Raw genomic sequence first — 26,771 nt, 5'->3', positions numbered from 1 at the left:
TTTGCATTGGAAAACACTTACAGAGTGAACTGTCTTAACGAAAACATGGCAAAGCCATTTGACTATCTTGTTCATAAACAATGGTGTCAGGACTTTTCATTTTGATGACAGTGACACTTTCATTGACATGAATACTTGCTTTTGAGGAATGAATGATCCATTTTGAGCAAGTGACACGCTTCTGCAGGTTATCACCTAGGTTTTGCAGTTTGTACTAATTGTTTTGAGAAATGCACTAACAGTTATGAGAACTTTAATTCTGATCAGAGAAATGCACCAAAGCAATTGAGAAAAACTGTAAGTTAACAGTGTTAACCCTTTCACAACCACACTAGAGAAGGCTAACCCTTTCACTACCACACTACAGACGACGGTACACTACAGAAGGCTAACCCTTTTAACTGTCTGTAGTGTGGTAGTGAAAGGGTTAACCGTCTGCAGTGTGGTTGTGAAAGGCTTAACAAGATGGACAGAGGAGATGAGAGGGCGCTCCTGTGACAGGTGTAACTACCTGCCATGAATTGACCCAGGCCTCCGCTGGCAGGTACACTATTTATAGACAGGCCTCCTATGTAACTCTACTAGCTAGACAGACAGACATGCGCGCACACACACACACACACACACACACACACACACACACACACACACACACACACACACACACACACACACACACACACACACACACACACACACACACACACACACACACACACACACGTCGTCGTCATACACACATTTGCACGTTGTTCCTAAAGTTACAGGAACAATATATTTCACACACTTGGGCATATTAACTTGCAGTACACAAACGCATACTATGCCCACAGGCTAGCTTCACATAAGAGATGAATATAGTTCTTCAACTTCTAAACACTTTAATAGCCTGTCATAAACATTCCCACACACACCTGCTGAAAGGACAGCAGTGTTTCCTTATTCTTAGAAATAACTGTATGCAGGGCAACTACTGCTTTACAGTTTTTCACGATTGCTAAAACACGTTCCATGAAACTGCCCTCCCTGTATAGTTTTTAAGAGTGTTTAATTTATGTAGCAAAGCAAATAAATGCAAAAATGTGTAAACACTATGGAGGATCCATTACACACAACAATACATGTAAAAATGTAAAACACAATGTGAAGTTTTTCTTTACATTAAATAACTCCACTATCCCAATGTCACAGTTTTTGTAAGCAATTTGAAATTCAGTGACAGTATACATACTGCATTTGGAAACATGACCTATACATGTACAATATAGGCCTGCTATACAGTAATGCATCTTGTACACATCCTTCTTGCCCCCCACCCCCAAAGAAGAAAAGAAAAATCATTTGGAACCTTCAGCAAACTGTGCACTCTGCACTGGCCTATATAGGTGTGGTCACATCACTCTGCACTGGTCTATATAGGTGTGGTCACATCACTCTGCACTGGCCTATATAGGTGTGGTCACATCACCCTGCACTGGCCTATATAAGTGTGGTCACATCACTCTGCACTGGACTATATAAGTGTGGTCACATCACTCTGCACTGGCCTATATAGGTGTGGTCACATCACTCTGCACTGGTCTATATAAGTGTGGTCACATCACCCTGCACTGGCCTATATAGGTGTGGTCACATCACTCTGCACTGGTCTATATAGGTGTGGTCACATCACTCTGCACTGGTCTATATAGGTGTGGTCACATCACTCTGCACTGGTCTATATAGGTGTGGTCACATCACCCTGCACTGGCCTATATAGGTGTGGTCACATCACCCTGCACTGGCCTATATAGGTGTGGTCACATCACCCTGCACTGGCCTATATAGGTGTGGTCACATCACCCTGCACTGGCCTATATAGGTGTGGTCACATCACTCTGCACTGGTCTATATAGGTGTGGTCACATCACCCTGCACTGGCCTATATAGGTGTGGTCACATCACCCTGCACTGGCCTATATAGGTGTGGTCACATCACTCTGCACTGGTCTATATAGGTGTGGTCACATCACTCTGCACTGGCCTATATAGGTGTGGTCACATCACTCTGCACTGGCCTATATAGGTGTGGTCACATCACTCTGCACTGGCCTATATAGGTGTGGTCACATCACTCTGCACTGGCCTATATAGGTGTGGTCACATCACTCTGCACTGGTCTATATAGGTGTGGTCACATCACTCTGCACTGGCCTATATAGGTGTGGTCACATCATTCGCAACAAGTGTCTTACATTTTGAGTCGTTGTGTTTAATAAATTACACCAGATGTGTTCATTATGTTCAACTTTAGCTGACCGTGGCTATAATTTTGCATCACATGAGCTTCAATGTGCACATTTGATCAGAGATTTTTGCAACGTGTGTTTTAGCAAGACAAAAATGTGTTTAGACTTGTGAGAAAAGGGGATTGAGTTTTGTGTGACTGTCTACAGGTTAAATGTGTTTATGATTTTGCTCAATCAAATCGGGGCTAGTTTTATTGAATGTGTTTAGGGAACTGGTCATTTGGTTTGGGGAATTGTGTTTTGTGTTTTAGCAATCGTGAAAAACTGTAAGGTTCAGTTCAGTTCAGTTATTTTTTATTTCGGGCTTTGGACACATAACAACGGTCATTCCATAAATCGCCAAAGATTTACCAGCTGCTATTGCAGCATTGTCCAATTGTCCGAAAAGGGCCCTACCCCTGAAGACTTACGTTTCTTTTTATTTATTTATTTTTTATTTTATTTACATACATACATAGTACATACATTATATAGTACACATTACAGTACACATTACAGTATAGTATACCTGCAGTATATAATAGTATATATAATAGTATATAGTACATAATAGTGTATACAGCACATATATAATGTGATATGAGATATATAGTACATGATATATACAATATAATATAGTACCATAATATAATAGTGAGGTGAGTCATCTGCACAAACAAAAATACTCTTAACTCGCTGAAATCGCTGGATTTACAAGCGGTTTGATTATTACAAACATTATTAACGTGGCTATGATTGGAAGCTTGTAAGAATTTTTATTAAAAAATAATTATTTTCATATGAAAGTCCATTATAAGTATGCAATATAATAACTACATCTCTGACGTTTTTAACAAACCAAACGGTTGAAAAATTAGCAAGCTATGGTTATTTCAATAGTACATGCACTATAGACATTCATGAGTGGGCGTGCTGCCTGGCAAGATGGCTGCTATGTGGCAACGTCGGTCTCCATTGGCCATCAGCGCGGGTGAGTCATCTAGTCTTTATATATATATCTATGACCAAGCTAATATTTATATATTTTTTTTTATTTTATTAAAATGACCAGTGTGACCAGTCTCTCTTGGTAGCCAAGCACTCTCGTGCGTTGAGTGAAAGCATCTATATGCTCAAGAAAGAAAAAAAAGAAAAAGAAAAAAATATATATATTGTGTAGGGATGTAACAAATAATCAGCTTAAATATTTTACTGCTTATGACCACAAGTGGGCGTTTCTCAACATTTAAAATAAAAATGTTAAGGAAAATGCAGTATCTGTCTATTTATGCACATTTGGGAGATGTTATAATGCAGATTCGGTCAATCGTATCAGAGTTTCTTGATGGAGCCCCAGTGCTTTTCCCATTTATGGGAAATGATAGTGTTTTTCACGGATCTAGCCTCTTTTCCTCTTAACACTTTTATTACCACTGGTGAACATGGTAAAACCCTGTTAAATACCACCACCGACTTCAATGATAGTGTTGTGAACGCATATTCTCTCTCTTAAATTATGGCTATGTGTCTAATCTGCCTGTCGTTTATCAATGACTTGTTTGCAGTCAACATTGTCGAAACGGATTGTTTTATTATCGGTTAATTTTCGTTTTATAGCATTTTGAAAAGCCCTCGTTTCCAAGGAAAATATAAAGATTCCGTGATAAAAGGCATTTACTGGAATATTCTAGAATACACAAAAACGTTGTAATTTTTCGGCCTATTTATGAATCGTTTTCAAATAAACGCTAGATTATTGATAGTATATGTGTACTTATGCACGCTATAGACGCGATCTGAAAAATCGATTCTCTTATTTCCTCATCAGCGATCACAGCCACACAGCCACACACAGCATAGGGCAAACACTTATATCTCCGTGAAAACAGGTCTGATTATCCTAAGACTGGTAAAATAGATTCCTTACCTGAGATCAGATGTTATCCAAAAAGATTATTCCAATTCCTGATCGCCATTCCAAATATCGATCACGCTTATTGATTACAGTGTTGGTACTGTAAATACATAATCGTCGCTGTTCTGAGGGCCGGCAATCACTTGGTCTCTTCAGATGCCTTGACGGAAAAATAAAATGAGCAAACTGACCACTCCCCCTGTATCAGTCTGAGCTGATGGGGTGCAGTTACACAGGGAGAGACGATAGGGGGCGGTATCTTCCCAATTGAGCTCAGAGAGACTCTGCAGCACTAACCCGAGGCTCGATTGATGAAATATGAATAAAAATCGCCAATAAAAATAATACGGCAAACAAACAACATTTGTCGTCGTCGGCACTCACCGGGGGGGGCTGATAAAACGAGATATGTCGTCGCTGGCACTGAAAGGGTTAAAGTGCACCAGATGTATGCATTTTAATGTTAAATGCTGCCCACCTTAGAGGGTTTGGAATCCCCCCACCATAGTTTCACAAAATAGGGGCCCCCAAACAACATTTTGCTAGGGCCCCCAAACAGTTAGAACCGGCCATGTATGTATGTTGGTCTCTGAGCATCCCTCTGCCAACAGGGATTCTCTCACACAGACACTGCAAAGTCCTAGTGGGGTTTAGATCTTGCTACTCTAGTCAAGTTTCAAGTTCAAGTTTGTTTATTAATTATCACAATAAAATACACATACTTTATGGTGAAATGCTTGGTTCTGTATGAGCCCCTGAGTGTGTGCTTCATACAGTAAAAATAAATAAATAAATAAAGAGTAAGTAAAAAAAAGAAGTAAAGAAGAATAAATATACATATACAATACAATATAATCTAAAGTACAACCTAGGTGCAATCTAAGTACAGTGATTAAAAATGAGTAAACAGTGAGGTACAAATGCAGAAAATGAGGTACAAAACGTTAAGGCAAGGTGCAAATGCAAATGAGGTATGAATGTAGTGCAAATCTCTTTAATAAATAGATAAATATAATGTAGTGTTAAAGTGTCTAAAGTGAGTGTTAAGGTGAGTGTTTGTTTAAAAGTGAGTGTGTGCATGTGGATGTGTGTGCAATGAGTGTAGATGATGGGTTGTTATTACATAGTCATTGAGCATCCTGATGGCCTGGGGATAGAAGCTCCTTCTTAGTCTCTCTGTGCTTGCCATGAGACTCCGGTAGCGCTTGCCTGACCGCAGCAGTTCAAAGAGGCAGTTGTTTGGGTGGCTAGAGTCTTTGTTTATTCACTGAGCCTTGGCCCTGCAACGCTTGTTATAAATGTCCAGGAGAGTGGGAAGCCCACCTCCAATTGTGCGTTCGGCTGAGCGGGCCACTCTCTGTAGTCTGCTGTGGTCGTGTGTGGTGCTATTCCCAAACCAGGAGGTGATGTTGCCAGTCAGGATGCTCTCTATTGTGCACAAGTAGAAGTTCTTAAGGATCTTCTGACTCACTTTGAACTTCCTTAGACGCCTAAGGAAGTAGAGGCGCTGCTGTGCCTTGTTCACTACACTGTCAATGTGTGTGGTCCATGTCAAGTCCTCGGTGGTGGTTTTCCAGGATTCTGAGCCATATAGTATAGGGGCACCTGTGTTGAGAGTGATGGATGAGGAGGTGCAGTTGCCTGCTCTCACCACCTGGGGTCTTCCTGTCAGGAAGTCCAAGACCCAGTGACTGGAGCAGTGTGTGTGTGCGTGTGTGTGTGCGTGTGTGCGTGTGTGCGTGTGCGTGTGCGTGTGCGTGTGCGTGTGTGTGTGTGTGTGTGTGTGTGTGTGTGTGTGTGTGTTGCAGATGGGTGGAACCTTCCCCATGTATACTGTACCACTGGGGAAACAAGAGGATGAGAGCTGTCCATGCACCACTGAAGAGAGACAAATACTACACACGCATACACACACGCACGTACTTTCAAACAGACAGGGACTACCATACTGTACACTTTATTTATTCATGCACACTTGGATGTTAACACTTTCACTGCCACTCACGAGATATCTCGGGTTTCCGATAGTTATGTTGAAAGCCACTCACGAGATTTCTCTGATTTTTTTTTTTCTTTTTTTTTAGCGATCTGAAATCATATTGCATCACGCGAGCCTACCCTAGTATACCCGAGCGCCGCCAGCGATCAGATGTGGAAAAAAGCGCCCCCTATCGTCTCCCAGATGACATAAGGGATTTTGGAATGGACTCAATGAAAATGGATGGGGAAAAAAATCCTGTACTCCACATTTTCCAGTCCACTGATGCAGCCGGGGTTATCACAGTTCATTCTGGAGCCTCTCAGACCCGCGGAATCATGTACTGCACTGTAATAATAATAATAATAATGGATTGGATTTATATAGCGCTCTTCTCTGACTGACTGTTGCTCTGACACACGTTGGATCCATACACTTATCGATTTTTTCGAATGGTGATCAGGAATTGGAATATACCAGTTGGATACCATCTGATGTCAGGTAAGGAATCTATGTTATCAGTGTTAGGATAATCAGACTAATTTTGATGAAGATATAGGCTGTTTTGTGAAATGGGCTCTTTCTGTTTCACTGTAAAAGTCCAAGAGGAAATGAACACGGCGATTATCCGTGCGCGGCTCGAATGTGCTTGCGTGCACGTATAATATTGATCATCTAGCGTTTATTTGAAAACGATTCATAAATAGGCCGACAATATCAACGTTCTGGAATATTCCAGTAAAAGACGATTATCATAGAATGGTCTAGAATGAACTGTTTTTTACCTCAAAACGGGTGCTTTTCAAAATGCTCTCAAACGGAAATGAAGCGATAAAAAACCAATCTGCCAACACGCACGCACGCACGCGCGCACACACACACACACACACACACACACACACACACACACGATGTCTGTCAATCACCCACAGTTGCAGTAAGTGTTGAGCGGTCTTTGGATCCCATGCAGCCATGGTGGGAGAATGTATGTGTGTGAGAGATGGAGCAGATGGGGAGGAACAAACCGAAACATGGTTCTTATTCATTTGGTGATATTTTTGCGTGGTTGTTTTCTTGCTTTCCCTTTCATTGAGTTACTTTCTAGAGTAATTTTATTTCTCTACTTATTACTCCCTGGGAGCCTAAGATACGCTCTCATTACTTTTACCGTTACACCTCCCAGAATTGGCAATTGCTTCCTTTCTTACCTTCAAAATTCTGAATTTTTGTTATGAATAGTTAGTGTCGGACATGTATGAGGGCAGTGCGACTGTAGTGAGGTGTGCAGTGGGAGTGACTGAGGGGTTCAAGGTCGGGGTAGGACTGCACCAAGGGTCGGCCCTCAGTCCTTTCTTATTTGCGATAGTGATGGACAGGCTGACAGACGAGGTCAGGCAGGAGTCCCTGTGGACCATGATGTTCGCAGATGACATTGCGATCTGTAGTGAGAGCAGGGAGCAGGTGGAAGAGAACCTGGAGAAGTGTAGGCATGCACTGGAGAGAAAGGGGATGAGGGTGAGCAGAAGCAAGACCGAGTACATGTGTGTGAATGGGAAGGAAGACGGAGGGGTAGAATAGAATAGAATAGACTTTTAATTGTCATTGCACAGTATACAACGAAATTTCAGGGGAGCTCCCACAGACCGTAGTACAATATATACATACATGAACACATAACACATATAACACTATAACAGAATATTTTAAATAATAAAGTGCATGATGAGTGGTAACAGTGATTATCAAGTCCAGGTAAGTGCATGGTGCATGTGAGGGGACAGTCAATGAGCGTTTAACAGTCTGACTGCTTGGGGGAAAAAGCTGTTCTTAAATCTTGAACTCTTGGCATGTATGGACCGGTATCTCCTCCCTGAGGGAAGGAGCTGAAAGAGGTGATGTGCTGGATGAGACTGGTCCTTGATGATACACTTGGAGCGGTGGAGGCAGCGGGAGGTGAAGACGGAGGTGATGTTTGGTAGAGGAGTCCCGATGATCCTGCCTGCCGCCTTCACCACCCTCTGTAGAGCCTCTTGCTCTGCCTTTGTGCAGCTGGAGAACCACACAGACACACCGTAGGTCACACTCTCAACCGCACAATGATAAAAGTTGACAAGGAGATTTCGTGGCAGGCCAGCCCGCTTCAGCTTCCTTAGATAGTATAGGCGTTGCTGAGCTTTTCCGATCACTGAAGCGGTGTTGGTGCTCCAGGACAGGGTCTCACTCACACTGAGACCCAGGAACTTGAACTCAGTGACCCTCTTTACCACCTCGTTGTTGATGAGCAGAGGGGAGTGGTCAGGCCTTGATCTTCTAAAATCCACTATGATCTCTCTTGTTTTCTTTATGTTGAGCGCCAGGTTGTTGCTGTCACACCAGGCTGTAAGGTCTTCCACCTCCCTCCTGTAGGCAGACTCATTGTTGTTTGTTATGAGACCCACAACTGTGGTATCGTCTGCGAACTTGATGATGTAATTGGAGGGGTAGGAGGGGGAACAGTCATGTGTGAGCAGGGTGTACAGTAATGGGCTGAGTATGCAACCCTGCGGGGCGCCGGTGCTGAGAGACAGGGTGGACGAGGTGTAGTTGCCCAGACTGACGGCTTGTGTGTGGTTTGTGAGGAAGTCCAGCACCCAGTTACACAGTATATTACACAGACCCAGGGTTTGGAGTTTACTGATGAGTTTACGGGGGAGTATAGTGTTGAAGGCAGAGCTATAGTCGACAAAGAGCATTCTTACGTAGGTGTTTTTATTCTCTAGATGTTCTAGGGTGGTATGAAGCACAATGGCTATAGCATCTTCAGTTGATCTGTTCTGCCTATAAGCAAACTGGTATTGGTCAAAGGAGGCCGGGATAATGGATGTGATGTGTTTCCTGACCAGTCTCTCTAGACATTTAGCAGGGAGGGGGGTGAGTGCCACGGGTCTGTAGTCATTCAGGCACGTGGCAACTGACTGCTTGGGTACTGGTATAATTGTGGATGTTTTGAAGCATGCTGGGACATATGATAATAGCAGGGAAAGATTAAATATATCTGCAAAAACCTCTGTCAGCTGGTCCGCACACTGCTTCAGTATGCGGCCCACCACTCCATCAGGTCCTGCTGCCTTCCTTGGGTTGGTATTCCGGAGGCAACACCTGAGGTCATGGTGGCTCAGGACGGGGGCTGTGCCGCTGGGGGGGAGGGGCTGCACTACTTGGTCCCTGTTTGCTCTGTCGAACCGGGCATAGAAATGGTTCAACTCCTCGGTTAATGTGACAGAGCTATTTATGGGTGATGTTGTCCCCTTGTAGTCAGTGATGGCTTTGATTCCCTCCCACACCCGGCGGGGGTTGGTGGAGTTGGAGAAGTGGGTCTCGATCCGTTCCTTGTATTTAAGTTTTGCTGCCTTGATGCCTCTCCTTAGAGCTGACCTGGCGATGCTGTAGGCAGCTGCGTCCCCAGACCTGTAGGCTGCATCTCTGGCCCTCCGCGGTCAGCCACGGCTTCTGGTTAGGGAATGAACAAACCCTTTTAGTGACAGTCACCATGTCCATACAGAAATCAATGTAATGCATGACTGTAGTGGTGTAGTTATCTAATGCCGCTCTAGGATCTACCTGCGGCCCTCTGTCCTTGAAGGTGTCCCATTCAGTCACCTTGAAGCAGTCCTGGAGCTGGGATACAGCCCCCTCAGGCCAGACTCTGACAGTCCTGGTTGTGGGTCCGACAGATTAAATGTTCTGCCTATACAGGGGGTAAAGGAGGAGCGAGATGTGATCAGACAGGTCTAGGTGAGGGTATGGTTGCGCTCTATAAGCCTTTGCAACATTGGTGTAGACTTGGTCCAATGTTTTATCCCCCCTTGTCGCACAGGTAACATTACGATGGAATTTGGGGAGAACAGACTTGAGGTTAGCATGATTGAAGTCCCCGGCTGTTATAAAAACACTGTCTAGGTGGGTGCGCAGGCATTTCTGTATGCTATCTTGAAGCAGTGCTAGTGCTAACTTACTGCTAGCATCAGGTGGAATATACACAGCACATATGTAAACAACTGTATGTTCCCTAGCTAGAAAAAACAGTCTGCATTTAAGCACCATAAATTCTAGGTTAGGGCAGCAATGTCTGGTCACAATGGTTGTATCTGTGCACCAGGAGTTATGTATAAACACACACAAGCCTCCGCCGATCTTCTTACCAGAAGCAGCTGTCCTGTCTGGTCGGTATAAGCTGCGGCCGGCTAGCGTGATAGCTGAGTCTGGTATGCTAGAGTCCATCCATGATTCTGTGAAAATCATACAGCAGCAGTCTGCTAACTTTCTCTGAGTAGTGAGTCGCAAGCGGATTTCATCCATCTTGTTCCGAATGAGGCAGGCGTTTGTTAGGAAGAGTGTCGGCAACGGTGGCTTGAATGGATTAGCCGTTAGCCTAGCATTGATGCCAGCCCGCTTGCCTCGCTTCTGCTTCCGTTCGCAGCGTCTTCTTCTCCGCTTGTCTGTCGCGGCACGAGCCTCGCTTGCCTCTGCCGGCTTGGCCAACTCGGGGGGGATGTATATCTCCGCTGGAAGTTGGCATGTTAGCCCCTTTCTTATGTTCAGCAGCTCGTCCCGGCTGTAGGACAGGGCTGTTACGTGATATCTGGTCAGAATACATGTAATTACAATAAAGACAATAACAAAACTACGGTTTCTGTGGGAGCTCTGAGCCGCTGCGTCCGTGCGCGCCGCCATCTTGGTGTGAAATCCTCTTTCGAGGACGAGTTTAAGTACTTGGGGTCAACAGTCCAAAGTAATGGCGACTGTGGTAGGGAGGTGAAGAAGAGAGTGCAGGCCGGGTGGTGCGCGTGCAGAAGGATGACAGGGGTGATCTGCGATAGAAAGGTACCAGCAAGAGTAAAAGGAAAGGTCTGAGTAGTGAGACCAGCTATGCTGTATGGTCTAGAAACAGTGGCACTGACCAACAAGCAGGTGGCTGAGCTGGAGGTGGCAGAGATGAAGATGCTAAGGTTATCTCTGGGAGTAACAAGGTTGGACAAAATCGAAAATGTCTACATCAGAGGAACGGCCCATAATGAGCAGTTCGGGCAGAAAGTGAGAGAAGCAAGACTGAGATGGTTTGGACATGTGAGGAGAAGGGAGGTGGGGTACATCGGGAGGAGGATGCTGGAGATGGAGCTGCCAGGAGAGAGGAGGAGGGGAAGGCCCAAGATGAGGTGTATGGACACAGTGAAGGAGGACATGCGGGCAGCGGGCGTGACGGAGGACGACACAGAGGACAGGGACAGATGGATGATCCGCTGTGGCGACCCCTGACGGGAAAAGCCGAAAGAAAAAGAAGAAGAAGAAGAAGAAGAAGAAGAATAGTTAGTGTCGGTGACCTGGAAAAATAAATAAAAATAAAATAAAGAAAGAAAGTCTAACCCTAACTAACCTTACTGTCATGCACTTGTCCTAATATACTAACCTACACTGTAGCACTCAACACTTTGATGAACATTGTTACTCAGCTGATAGAATTATGCCCTTCCTGATGACTTATCAAAATTACCGCCTTGCTCCAACTCAAGTCGCTATTACTTTCTGATACGTTTCACCGCAGGGTTCTGGAAGAAAATCTACTTTAAATAGCTCCATAGGAATGAATGGAAGAATGTTCAAAACTAGAGTGTAGAAGCTGCATTTTTTTGTCTTACCATCACCTTTTGTAAATTGCGACAGTGCTCTGATTAAAGGTTATGTTAAAGTGGTATGTGGTCCAGTTATGCTGCTCTGATTACGTCCTCTTGAAGTTGAGAGGCTTCAAATGTGAAAGTATAGTAAGGTCGCCATGGCAACAGTTTATGGTAATGGTCGCCATGTCAACAGAAAAAACGGTTGCTATGGTAACAATCGCCATGGCAACCTACAACCGGTTGCTATGGTAACGGTCACCATGGCAACTAAAACCAGTTGTTATGGCAACAGTCGCCATGGCAACAGTTTTTTTCCAGTTGCTATGGTAATGGTCGCGATGGCAACAAGAAAACCGGTTGCTATGGTAACTGTAGCCGTGGCAACAAAAAAAACGTGTTGCTATGGTAACGGTTGCTATGGTAACGGTCGCCATGGCACCTGTTTTTTCGGTTGCTATGGTAACGGTTGCATGGCAACAAGAAAACCGGTTGCTATGGTAACTGTAGCCGTGGCAACAAAAAAAACGTGTTGCTATGGTAACAGTCACCATGGCAACCAAAAAACTGTTGATATGGTAACGGTTGCTATGGTAACGGACGCCATGCAAAAAAAAATTCAGTTGCTATGATAATGGTCGCCATGGCAAAAAACGGTTGCTATGGTAACGGTCAACATGGGAAAAAAACTGTTGCTATGGTAACGGTCACCATGGCAACCAAAAGAAATTTGCTATGGTAACCGTCGCTATGGTAACGGTCGCCTTGGCAAACGTTTTTTCCCCTGGTTGCTATGGTAACGGTCGACATGGCAAAAAAACTGGTTGCTATGGTAACTGTCCACATGACAACCCAACAAACGGTTGCTATGGTAACTGTTGTGAAGGGCCAGATTAAACCGAATATATATATTTATTTATATATATATATTTAATTGTATTTGTATATTCTCTAATATTCCCTGATATCCCTTGTATATTCCTTGTACAATATGCATTGAATATCCATTCTAGCCTACTGAACATCCCATAATAGTCTCCATTCTACTATTGGTCGAGACCTTGGTGCCAGGCTGCCATACCCCCCAGACCCAGTTCAAACGTACCGCTCAACATGTACGAACAAGTCCTAGTTCCGCGTAGGAATCTGGCTACCGCACCACTAACGGTACTATTTGTTCATAGTGCGTATATATACTGCGCTACTAAAGTAGGACTTCCTTTTTAGTCCAGTTTCTTACCCTCCAATAGAGTGACAGACGTAAAGCCTCCCCGCGACGCCACGTGTGGGAGTAAGGCCAAGTTCGGCCTACCATCGGTATTGAGACATCGTGTATATTAATATTTGAATAGTCATATTTGGCACTATATCGTCGAGTTGGACGTAGTCTATTAAGCTAATAATAGTCTATTCATATGTAGTGCTTCGTGCGGTGAGAATACTATCGTAGTCAGTACCCCATCGTTTCGGGCAGAGAACTGGCTGCTTATCCAGGGTGGCCGACCCCATGTGAGGCTGCACCCGAGGAGCCCCAGAGCCGACGAGCGAGTGGACCTGCATACCGGATTATTCTACCGACGACAGCCCGCCTTCCCAGGCACGGATTATGCTTTGTATACAGTGATTATTCTATGGATAAAGACCAACACTGCCGTGTGTTGGAAACCCCCCCCCCGGAGAGGACGACAGGTGAGGAGACGCTCTACACGACGAGGTCGCTTCACGTCTCTCCATCGTGGACCGGAGGAAGCCGGCCCACAGAGGGTCCAACTGCTTTCATCTGTGGATCGAGGATCGCTGAGGCACCGAGCCGCACAACCGTGGGTTCTCCCAGGATACCCTCGGCCAGACGGATACAGCCAGACTCTACCCCCCCCCCCTTCTCCAGTTGTCTTACAAGCGACCGGAATTCCCCCCTAGTGTATCCAGTTCTATAATCATTGAAGTATCATTGCTATTATTCCTTAAATATTCCAGGTTGTATATTTACCGCCTGCGCCACCAGAGATTGGACGTTCTCTATTGATATACCAACGAATACTCATTTGCCATAAAAGTGCATCCTATTTCAAATCATAAATGTAATTAAGTGATTGCTCTACATACCTTTTGCTATGTATTAATTATTATTAAACGCAGACTTTCGACTTGGTACATTTGTGTTGGATCGTTTCATCTACGTGGGAGTGTTTACCATAATTATTTATGCCTAGTACTGGGTGGCCAGAGTCTAAAGTACAAGAGGTAGTGGTAGTAAGTATCATATCTAACAATACAGTCAGGGAATTGTACCCCTCAGTTACAATTGGTCCTTCGAGCCGGAGGGTAATTAGTGTAATATTAATATAGTGTTATTAATATTGAAATGGCCTATGATGAACACTCCACGAAACGATCCTCCTAACCAACGCCCACAGCGCGAACGACGGCTCCCTCAGTACTTAGAGGCTTACGCTGTCAGTCAACAACCTAGTCTTCTACTAACAGTAAACGCGGTAAAACTAGAAAGTAAAAGTATGTCTAACCCCAACGCCCAGACTACCCCGACCATAGAGGCCCCTACGGGTTCTAATGTAACTGACCAAGTTCACGTGGGGACCAGTGGGAACCAGACATGACTTCACACCCCGCCAGTACTGAAGAAGTAGTCCCCGATGAGTCCCGGGAGGAATACAACGCTACCGAGAGAGAACTCGGCACGGAAGAAGACGGGGAGAGCACCGTGGAGATAGAGCTCCAAGGCTCCGCAAGGAGTACCCCGAGGGAAGGCTCCCCTATACAACCGCCTTCTCCCAGCGAGGCAGAGAGGACCCTACAGCAGGCCTTCCTCATCAGCCTGAACGCCGCTGCTGAACGCGACCGACTGCAGATCCAGCAGCGGAGCGAAGAAGAGCATATACGTCTAGAAATAAGACGCATTCAGAGGGAAGAGAATGTGGCCCGAGACCGAGCAGACAGCCAGCGAGCAGCTGCTGGTGCTCTACGGGACGCAGAGCGCGACAGACAGCAAGCGCAACTAATAGAACAGCTGATCAGACGGACAACACCCTCTCCCTCCGCCAGAGGCTCCAGGAACTCGTCTAGACACACCTCCAGGGCGGCATCCCCTAGCCGAGTAAACAACCCTGAACTTGACCAACAGACGAGGTCTATACCCCCCACAGACCACCTCCCCCCACCGGTCCAAGCGAGACCTAGCAACCGGGAAGGAGCAGCAGATCCTGTGGAGAGGCTAAACCAGAGACTACAAGCACTGGATGACCTAACTGAAGACGAAGAGGAAGAGGAGGAGAACCACGCCCGACGACAGCACAGTACTCTACCGGACCAGGAGGTCCGGTACAGCCCAGGCTATACTCCCGCGGAGCTGCGCTACAGACCCCCGACTCTATACCCGGGTGAGCACGACGCACGACACGCACCGAGGAACAGCACCTGGACAAGCGGGCCATGGTACACTGCCGGTACCAGCCCATACCAAGGAGCGGGAGGAGACTCGCCTAGGAGGCCTCTCCCCCAACGCTCGCCGATGTATCCACAGTCAGCGTCATACATTGGCACGCCTATGGTACCCGACTTCACCCAAGAGAACCGGGCCCAGTATACAGAACTCCGCATGTGTCTGGAGACCATGTTGGTGGATGTATTGGATGAACGCCATAAATACGCCATCCTACTGAAGCACTTAAAGGTACCCCGCGCACATAATATAGCGCTCGCCTACGCGACTTCCACCACCCCATACACAGCAGCGCTGGTAGCATTGGACCAGAGGTATGGGCGCATATGGGATTACGTGATCCAGGAGATCCGACACATCGACCGCTTACCCCCAGCAATAGACAATCGAGCACTGGACGACCTGTCCATCAGAGTGCAGTCCCTGGTAGGGATGTTGGGAGCGCAGAGAGAGAAGGGGAGGCATGAACTTTACGCCAACTCAAATGTGGAAAGGATCTTGGAGAAGCTGCCGCCCGCTCGACAGGAGCGTTTTAGGCGGCAGAGAGACCACCGAGACCCGAATGGCCCCGAACCGAACCTCCTCGATCTAGCAGACTTCCTGGCGAGAGAAGTCAGCAGCCTACGGCTAGATACATTCGGACGGAGCACCCCTGGCTCCAGAGAAGGAACCAGACGACTAAATGATGGAAGAAGATCGGTGACTGTGATGCACCAATCGGAGACAGTACCGAGCAGCAGGAGCCACAGTACCCCCTCCAGAACGGAGAAGTGGAAGATAGTGTGCCCCTACTGTGAGAAAGAACACTGGCTAGCGCAATGTGACTCCTTCCCCAAGCTGAACGCGGAGGAAGAAAGGCAATGGATAAAGTCCAACAAGCGCTGTTTTCGCTGTGCGCGCTCACACATGGCAGCCGAATGCCGCTTAAAGAAAAGGTGCACCAAGTGCGATGGAGCCCATCTGGACATACTTCACGACAGTAACAGACGGCGCCCTTCACCCGCACCATCCAGCAGCAAAGCGAGCGTCATGTACATCGATCCCGCCAGCAGCAGTGGAGCCCGAGTACTCCTAAAAGTAGTGCGTGTGACACTAAGCTACCAGAATAAAGTCCTGGACACTTACGCCGTCCTCGATGACGGGTCAGAGAAGACCCTTCTGCTCGCCTCCGCTGCGGCCCAGCTAGGGCTGTGGGGAAGCGAAACCCAAATGACAATTCGGACAATAAGACGAGATTTGAAGACGATAAAGGGCGAGAATGTCTCATTCTCTATCGCAGCAAGCGGCCAGCCTGAGCGACGGTACCAGATTACAGACGCTTTCACCAGCCAAGAAATAGGACTGTCGCGGTACACATACCCCGTCGCCAAGCTGATGGAGAAATATGCACATCTGCGCAAGTTACCGATCCCGCTCATAGACAATGCTATGCCGACCCTGTTGATAGGCTCCGACCATGCAGACCTCATTGTCCCGATAGACCGGGTTCATACCGGACCCCGAGGCTGTCCTGCAGCAGTCGAGACCCGTTTGGGATGGACTCTCCAAGGCCCGCTCGCCAAATCTCTCAACCGAAGTACAGCCACTAGATGTCTCCACTCCCGAGTCACAGAGGGAGAAACCGCACTCCTGCAACACGTAGAGCGGTTATGGACCTTGGAACAAATGCCCTTTAAGAACGGAAAGAAAGACATTCGCTCTAAAGATGACATTTACGCCATTCACCTCCTCGAGACAGGGACCAAGAGAGTCCCGGTCAACGGCGTGTTGAGATACGCCACGCCACTCCTGCGGCGAGAAGGAATGCCTACTTTCCACGCCAAGACAGACGCCACAGAACGGTACCTGCTGAACACGGAGCGGCGCTTAGCCAAGAACCCCGCCCAAGAGAGTGTATACCGCGCCGAGATTGAGAAGCTCATCACAGCGGGACACGTCACAAAGATGGACATTAAAGAGGCTGACCAGACCACTGAATCGTGGTACGTGCCTCACCACAAGGTCCATCACAACGGTAAAGACCGCATAGTATTTAACTGCAGCTACCAGATCGGATCCCAAAATCTGAATAAAGAGTTACTGCCCGGTCCCACACTCGGCCCCTCCCTACTCGGCGTTCTACTCCGCTTCCGCCAGGAAAAGGTGGCCATCAGCGGGGACATTAAAGGAATGTTCCTGCAGGTGAGATTAGTAGAGGAGGACAAGCCCCTGTTACGGTTCCTATGGAGAGAGAAGCCAGGAGATGAGCACCCAGCCATCTACCAATGGGAAGTCCTCCCCTTCGGAACGACGTGCAGCCCCTGCTGTGCTACATTTGCACTACAGAAACATGTAGCAGAGGACCCAGCAGCGGACGAAGAGGTCCGACACAGCGTAAAGAACAGCTTCTACGTAGACAACTGTCTACAAAGCCTTTCAACCCAGGAAGAAGCCGAGGCTCTCCTGATTAAACTCCGCGCCTCATTGATCAAAGGCGGCTTTGATCTCAGGCAGTGGGCCAGCAGCGATCCGCAAGTACTGTGCAGCCTCTCCTCCGAGGACAAGGCAGCCAGCAGCGAGACCTGGATGGCTACAATCCCGGGAGAAGCCCAGGAGATGACCCTGGGATTGGTGTGGCGATTCAAAACAGATTCGCTTCACTACAGACACAAGCCCCTGACTACGGAGCAGGGAAGGCCGGCGGCGGCGCCGACCACCAGACGGAGTGTGTACACAACACTCGCCCGACAATATGACCCGCTAGGATGTATTCTACCGTACACCACCAGGGCAAAAATGATTGTACGAGCATTGTGGGACAAGGACCAGGGCTGGGACGACCCCATTCCCGCACACCTTGCATCCACCTGGAGAGAGTGGGAGATGGAGCTCCACTCACTCCCAGGCGTTAATATGCGCCGAAGCTACTTCCCACCCACGGTGAGGCCAGAGACATGTAAAATGGACTTACACGTCTTCAGTGACGCCTCAGAGGTCGCATACGGATCAGTAGCCTACTTGCGGGCCCAAGAAGAGGGGGGAGAGATCTACACAGCATTTGTCCTCGCCCGCTCGAGAATAGCCCCACGCAAGCAACAATCTATCCCACGTCTAGAGCTCTGCGCAGCCCTAGCCGGAGCGCACCTAGCCACGCTCATCCAACGTGAGCTCACCATACCGGTGTCTAGAACAATCCTGTGGTCAGATTCCACGACAGTACTCGCCTGGATCAAATCGGACTCATGCAAGTACAAAGTCTTCGTGGGAGTCAGAGTCACCGAGATTCAAGACTTAACCGAAGAGTTAACCGGAGAAACAGAGTGGCGCTACGTTGATACAAAACAGAACCCAGCTGACGTCATCACCCGGGGAATGCCCCTAGATGACCTCACCCGTCGCAATGTCTACAGTGACGGCCCAGCATTCCTAAAGCTCCCGGAAGGAGAGTGGCCCACGCCTATCCCGAGGGAAGCCAGTCAGGAGGAGGCTGAGAATAAGAAGCCTGTGTTCTGTGGATTGAGCACTGTTATCTCCGCAGACCCCAACATAGATGATTGCACTACCATAGAGAGTGCACAACAAAGGACATTCCTGCGGCACCACCCGGAGTGTAAGTCCCCCGCTGAAATGTCAGCAGCTAACTACGAGGAAGCAGAATTGCTTCTACTGCAGCGAGCCCAGAGAGACTCGTTCCCCGATGAATTGGCCTGTCTACAGGGAGGAAAGCCCGTCCCATCCGACAGCAGATTAATTCATCTGGCCCCCGAGAGCGACGCTCATACCCTCATCAGAGTGGGTGGTCGCCTACGCAGAGCCCCCAATCTACCGGATGACATTAAATACCCGATCGTATTGAACAGCCGACACAAGGTCACAGAGCTGATTATAAAGAAATACGATGAGGATGTACATCACGCAGGAGCAGAAAGAGTCTTCGCGGAGATCAGACGTCGTTACTGGATCCTACAAGGAAGAGGGGCGGTACGACGCTTCCAGCGAACATGTCTAGACTGCCGCAAGTGGCGCGCGCAGCCCAGCATACCAAGGATGGCTGACCTTCCTCCATGTCGCCTCCGAATCGGTGACAAGCCATTCCACTCAACGGGTATGGACTGCTTTGGCCCGCTGCACATAAAGAAAGGAAGAGGAACCGAGAAGCGGTGGGGTATTGTATTCAAATGCATGACCACCAGAGCGATACACATCGAGCTTCTCCCGACCATGAGCACAGACTCATTCCTTATGGCCTTCCGTAGATTCACATCACGGAAAGGAAGACCGTCTACACTATTGTCCGATCATGGGACAAACTTCAAAGGCGGCGAAAGAGAGCTGAGAGAGAGCTTCCAAGCTATGGGCCCAGAACTTAAGACCCACCTCGCTCCAGCACAGATTGACTTCCAATTCAACCCCCCAAACGCACCCCACTTCGGTGGTACTTGGGAACGGGAAGTGCGTTCCATAAAGACAGCCCTGTACGCAGTACTTGGGGCCCAGACTGTGGCGGAAGAAGTCCTAATGACAGTCCTCACGGAGATTGAGGGAGTATTGAACTCTAAGCCCCTCGGCTACGTCTCCAGCGATGTGGCGGATATCGACCCAGTTACCCCCAACACACTCCTGATGGGGCGGCTAGATCCCGCGTTACCCCAGACAATGTACCGGCCTGAAGAAGCGAACGGCCGACGAATGTGGAGGTACAGCCAAGTATTAGCCGACAAGTTTTGGAGCAGTTTCCTACTACACTACCTACCGTCTCTACAGACCCGCCAGAAGTGGGTAAAGGAGAGAGACAATTTGACAGAAGGAACAGTCGTCATGATTATTGATCAATCACTGCCCAGAGCTATGTGGCCGGCCGGCCGCGTAAGCAAAGTGATCACCGGTGCCGACGGCAAGGTCCGAGCAGCTGAAGTGCTTGTCCAGGGTCGCACTTACACCCGTCCCGTGGCGAGGCTCATAGAACTGCCCCGACTCCCAGACACAATCGATGATGACCATGACCCTATAACCATATGACTTTGTGAAGTTGACTGACCCCTACAGCAAACCCTTATGTGTAAATAGACAACGCGATTAATCTGTCTCTGCTTAACTGATTAGGTCTGGGACCAATCAGGGGGTGGCTGTTGTGAAGGGCCAGATTAAACCGAATATATATATTTATTTATATATATATATTTAATTGTATTTGTATATTCTCTAATATTCCCTGATATCCCTTGTATATTCCTTGTACAATATGCATTGAATATCCATTCTAGCCTACTGAACATCCCATAATAGTCTCCATTCTACTATTGGTCGAGACCTTGGTGCCAGGCTGCCATACCCCCCAGACCCAGTTCAAACGTACCGCTCAACATGTACGAACAAGTCCTAGTTCCGCGTAGGAATCTGGCTACCGCACCACTAACGGTACTATTTGTTCATAGTGCGTATATATACTGCGCTACTAAAGTAGGACTTCCTTTTTAGTCCAGTTTCTTACCCTCCAATAGAGTGACAGACGTAAAGCCTCCCCGCGACGCCACGTGTGGGAGTAAGGCCAAGTTCGGCCTACCATCGGTATTGAGACATCGTGTATATTAATATTTGAATAGTCATATTTGGCACTATATCGTCGAGTTGGACGTAGTCTATTAAGCTAATAATAGTCTATTCATATGTAGTGCTTCGTGCGGTGAGAATACTATCGTAGTCAGTACCCCATCGTTTCGGGCAGAGAACTGGCTGCTTATCCAGGGTGGCCGACCCCATGTGAGGCTGCACCCGAGGAGCCCCAGAGCCGACGAGCGAGTGGACCTGCATACCGGATTATTCTACCGACGACAGCCCGCCTTCCCAGGCACGGATTATGCTTTGTATACAGTGATTATTCTATGGATAAAGACCAACACTGCCGTGTGTTGGAAACCCCCCCCCCGGAGAGGACGACAGGTGAGGAGACGCTCTACACGACGAGGTCGCTTCACGTCTCTCCATCGTGGACCGGAGGAAGCCGGCCCACAGAGGGTCCAACTGCTTTCATCTGTGGATCGAGGATCGCTGAGGCACCGAGCCGCACAACCGTGGGTTCTCCCAGGATACCCTCGGCCAGACGGATACAGCCAGACTCTACCCCCCCCCCTTCTCCAGTTGTCTTACAAGCGACCGGAATTCCCCCCTAGTGTATCCAGTTCTATAATCATTGAAGTATCATTGCTATTATTCCTTAAATATTCCAGGTTGTATATTTACCGCCTGCGCCACCAGAGATTGGACGTTCTCTATTGATATACCAACGAATACTCATTTGCCATAAAAGTGCATCCTATTTCAAATCATAAATGTAATTAAGTGATTGCTCTACATACCTTTTGCTATGTATTAATTATTATTAAACGCAGACTTTCGACTTGGTACATTTGTGTTGGATCGTTTCATCTACGTGGGAGTGTTTACCATAATTATTTATGCCTAGTACTGGGTGGCCAGAGTCTAAAGTACAAGAGGTAGTGGTAGTAAGTATCATATCTAACAATACAGTCAGGGAATTGTACCCCTCAGTTACAGTAACGGTCACCATGGCAAAAAACGGTTGCTATGGTGACGGTCGCCATGGCAACCAAAAACCGGTTGCTATGGTGACGGTTGATATGGTAATGGTTGCCATGGCAGCCGGAAAAAACGGTTGCTATGGTAACGGTTGCTATGGTAACGGTCGTCATGTCAACCGAAAATATGGTTGCTATGGTAACGGTCGCTATTGTAACTGCATGTCCACGGTAACAGTTTGGATTATTATTTCTTTTTATACAGATTTTTTTTCATTTTACAGTAGGGAGATCCTCTTTCATTGGTCTATGTTTGCCACGCCCCATATGCTTAAGTCCCGCCTCTTTTTTGTATCTTTTGAACCGTTTGTCGTAGAGACTTGCTTGTTCCACCATTGTACTCAGAAGGAGATCCCCTTTCATTGGTCCACATTTGCCACACCCCTATGCTTAAGTCCTGCCTCTTTTTTGTATCTTTTGAACTGTTTGTCGTAGAGACTTGCAGGTTGACTCGCGAGAGGGGTCGTCGTACTCAGCTGGAAGATCCTCTCACGTTGACGGCGTTGCACAGGCATCACCCACACTTTCACAATTTCCCCAGCGGAATTGTCTAGTTTTAGTTTAAAGGGGATCTGCATTGCTATTCCTAGCACTATTTGGGCAACTTTACACAATTCCTGTGAGTCTATGGAAGACATCTGTAAGGTTTATTAAAAGAAAAATCATTGTTTTATATTTCTAATGGAGTACTCAAAAGCATAATTTTCCAGCCTCAAGATTTCAGCCTGATATTGGCTGGGCTCCGCCCATAAGCACTTTCAGTGGCAGTCATCCACAGAGTCTGCGACTGGTAGAGAGAGAGAGAGAGAGAGGGGGTGGGATAGAGAGAGAGAGGGGGGAGAGGGAAAGAGAGAGAGAGAGAGAGAGAGAGAGAGAGAGAGAGAGAGAGAGAGAGAGAGAGAGAGAGAGAGAGAGGGGGGACAGGGAAGAGAGAGAGAGAGAGAGAGAGAGAGAGAGAGAGAGAGAGAGAGAGAGAGAGAGAGAGAGAGACTGAGCCCCGGACTCAGCGGGACTGAGAATGAAACGCTGTGTAAAAACAAGCACACGCAGACGCGGGCTCTCTCCTCTCTCTGTGTGGGCTGTCCGCTTACCCAGCGCCCACTGACGTCAGCATGCGCCTCAAATCAGAACGACCTAATTAAATCGAGCAGGAAATGGTCTGAGCTGAATGAGAGCAATCCGCCAATATGGTATTTAGACACAAAAACACATTGATACTAACTCCTATTACTATAATACAATGCTAGAGACTGAAAAATGACATTTATAATGCATGTCACCTTTAATATTCAAATTTCAAAACTGGCACACCCATTAATTACATGTTCATTCAAATACAAATGTTATTGTAGCGGCAACAAATATCACCCCATACAGTCACCATGGTAGCAACCAGATCCAGGAGCGTTCACACTGTCCAACTTACAACTGTTGTGAAACTGATTTAGGGTTATAAAAGACTTACTTACTTACTTAGGCCTTTAAATTCCCAAAGGAACATAGGCCGCTGACAAAGCTCCTCCATCCTCTCCGGTCTTGTGCCCTCCGCTCCAGATCTTGACAGGACAGCCCTTCTTTCTTCATCTCCTGTTCTGTGGTTCTTCTCCAGGTGGTTTTCGGTCTGCCTCTCTTCCTCCTGCCCTGTGGGTTCCATGTCAGTGCCCGCTTTGTGATTGATTTCTTTCTTCTGAGTGTGTGACCTATCCACTTCCACTTCCTCCTCCGGATTTTAATTTCTATTGTGTCCTGTTTGGTGAGTTCCCACAGGTTGGCATTAGAGATGGTGTTGGGCCAGTATATTCCCAGGAGGCGTCTGAGGCACCGGTTGGTGAAGGGCTGTAGCTTATTGAGTATAGTGGTGGTGGTTTTCCAGGATTCTGAGCCATATAGTAGAGTGGTCTTTACGTTTGAGTTGAAGATTTGTAGCTTGGTCTTGAGTGACAGGTTTTTTACCTTCCAGATAATGTTTAGCATGTTGAATGTTGTCCTTGCCTTTCCATTCCTGGCTTGGACATCGTCTTCCGTACCCCCTTCCACAGAAATGATGGTTTCAAGGTAAGTGAAGCTGTTTACATCCTCTAATGGGTTTTGTTCCATGGTTATGGGTGTTTTGTTCTTGCTGTTGATACGCATTACTTTGGTTTTGGATGAGTTTATTTTGAGCCCGAGCAGAGCAGCAGTTTCTTCCAGTTTTCCCGATTTTTCCTGCATCTGTTGATCATGTGTGTGAGCCAGTAGTGCCAGGTCATCAGCGAAATCCAGATCTTCTAGCTGCTCTGTCAAGCTCCATTGTATGCCAGTTTTTCTGTTGCTGGTTGTTTCTTTCATCACCCAGTCTATGCAGAGGAGGAAAAGAAAGGGTGAGAGCAGGCACCCCTGCCGCACACCAGTCAGGACCTCGAAATCAATCAATCACATTTATTTATTAAGCACATTTAGACATGACGCTTGTCAACCAAAGTGCTTCACATAGCTAAGAACAAAGAAAAGTATAGAATAAACAGAAAAAAACAACCAACGGATAGACAAAGGAAAACAGAACAACATGTCAACAAGCAAGGCAAGAGTCAAAGTGAGTCAGGGAAGGCCAGTGGATATAGGTGGGTTTTGAGTTTCGATTTAAAAGACTCGATGGAGGGGGCAGATTTAATGGACATGGGGATGCTGTTCCAGAGGTCAGAAGACTTCTGATATACATCCTTCATAGAGGACTTGACATCTCATCCCTTGGTAGGTGTTCCTTATGATGTTGATGATTTTTGCTGGGATCCCATAGTGGGCCATCAGTTTCCACAGCATTTCCCTATCCACGCTGTCAAAGGCTTTCTCAAAATCTATGAAATTACTTTAGACAGAAGAGTTCCATTCAATGGATTGTTCGATGATAATCCCAAGGGTGGCAATTTGGTCTCCACAGGATCTGTTGTTCCTGAAGCCAGCCTGGTTTTCCCTCAGTTTCGACCCACTTCTGGAGCCTTTCCAGCAGGATGTGGTTGAGCACCTTCCCCGGTGTTGAAAGGAGCATTATTCGTCTGTAGTTTTTACATTCCCTGAGGTCTCCTTTCTTGTGGATTTTCACGATGTGGCCATCTTTCCAGTCAGATGGGACATTTTCTTTCTCCCAGATGGTTTGCATGAGGTGGTGGAGCATTGTGAGGGACCAAACAGCTTAGACATGAGGAGTCATAGGTAGAGTGCTCAAAGGAAGGTTTATTTTTCCCAAAAATATAAATACAGGGAACAAAAACCACAAAAAAGTGCAACAATAACAAATAAACAAAAAAGCTGTTCTTGGGCCCAGCAGAACTCGGGTCAACTTAAACAGAACAAACTAAAAATACCTAACACAACTGAACCAAACAAAACTGACCTACAGACTGAGACAAGAGGGAGGTATTTATACTGGTTGACCAAACCAATACAGACACATGGGGAAAGACAAATCATCAATAATAAATTACATTAACCTTAATCATCTATAATTTATAATGAACAGTTAGTTTGAAGAACACTATGTATTTATGTAGGAGACAATAACTGAGTCAAGCTAAAACATACATAAATCATAGTAGAACATCATTGTCTAATTAACCCCCCCCCCCCCTTCTCATGGAGTTGGTATCTCCCGGCAAGCCTCTCCTGGTATTTAAATCCAGCCTCTTCCAATTACTGGTCCTTTGCCAGTTGCCACCAGGAAGAGCAGAGCACCGCCCGGAACACCAAACAAACATGTAAGACAAAGAAACAGCATGAGCAAACAATTATGATAAACAATGTAAACTAAGTCAAGTCAAGTCAAGAGTTTTATTTGTCACGGCATACAAGTATACAATGAAATGCGGGTGGTCTTGCCCGCAACGATGTGCAATACAGTGGTACAACATATAATAGAATCCAATAAAAAACAACATTGTGCAATAAACAGATAACAGGTAACATGGTGGGACATCTCGGTGTCTGTACATAGTTATTTACATAGCATATAGGACATGCTAGGTCCTTTGGTAGTGCAATACACTGTTACTGTTGTTATACTATTTTTAAAGTGACCTTTCCTTTTTGGCCATAAGTGTGGGCGTGTGCGGTATGAGTGCGTGCCTGCTCATGTTAAAGTGGCTGCTAGTGTGTGAGCGTGCACAGCGTGTGTGTCGTGTGTGTGCTCATGTGTGCTTGTGTGTGAAAAGTTCCGTGTTCTGTGGCACTCAGTGTTCATTGTTCAAGGCTCTGATGGCCTGGGGGAAGAAGCTGAGCCGAAGCCTCTCTGTCCTAGTAGCTGGGGTTCGCAGGCGTCTGCCTGACCTCAGCAGCTGGAACAGGCTGTTATTGGGGTGGTGGGGGTCTTTCATTATTCTGCAGGCTCTGGATTTGCACCTCTTGTTGTATAGAACCTGCAGGGGAGGTAGTGCAATACCTGTGGTACGCTCGGCTGAGCGCACCACTCTCTGTAGGGCCTTCTTGTCCTGTGCCGTGCTGTTTCCATACCAGGCAGTGATGTTTCCAGTCAAGATGCTCTCTACAGCTCCGGAGTAGAAGGACTGGAGTATCTTCCCCGATACTCTGAACTTCCTTAACTGTCTCAGGTGGTAGAGGCGCTGCTTCGCCTTTTTTTACGACTGTGTCTATGTGTGTTGACCATGTCAGATCCTCTGAGATGTGGACCCCCAGGTACTTAAAGCTGCTCACCCTGTCCACGGTAGCCCCGTTTATCATCAGTGGTGTGTGTGTCTCTTGCTGTCCTCTCCTATAATCCACGATCAGCTCCTTGGTTTTACCAATGTTCAGGAGCAGGCTGTTGTCCTGGCACCAGCGTTCCAGTACCTCAACCTCCTCCCGGTAGGCCTTCTCATTGTTGTCCGAGATCAGCCCCACCACCACCGTGTCGTCTGCAAACTTCACTATGGAGTTGGAGCTAAACTTGGCCACAC

The sequence above is a fragment of the Notolepis coatsorum genome (assembly GCF_963971535.1).
Source record: "Notolepis coatsorum genome assembly, chromosome: 7".
Taxonomy (NCBI): Eukaryota; Metazoa; Chordata; class Actinopteri; order Aulopiformes; family Paralepididae; genus Notolepis; species Notolepis coatsorum.
This window is presented reverse-complemented; position numbering follows the sequence as displayed.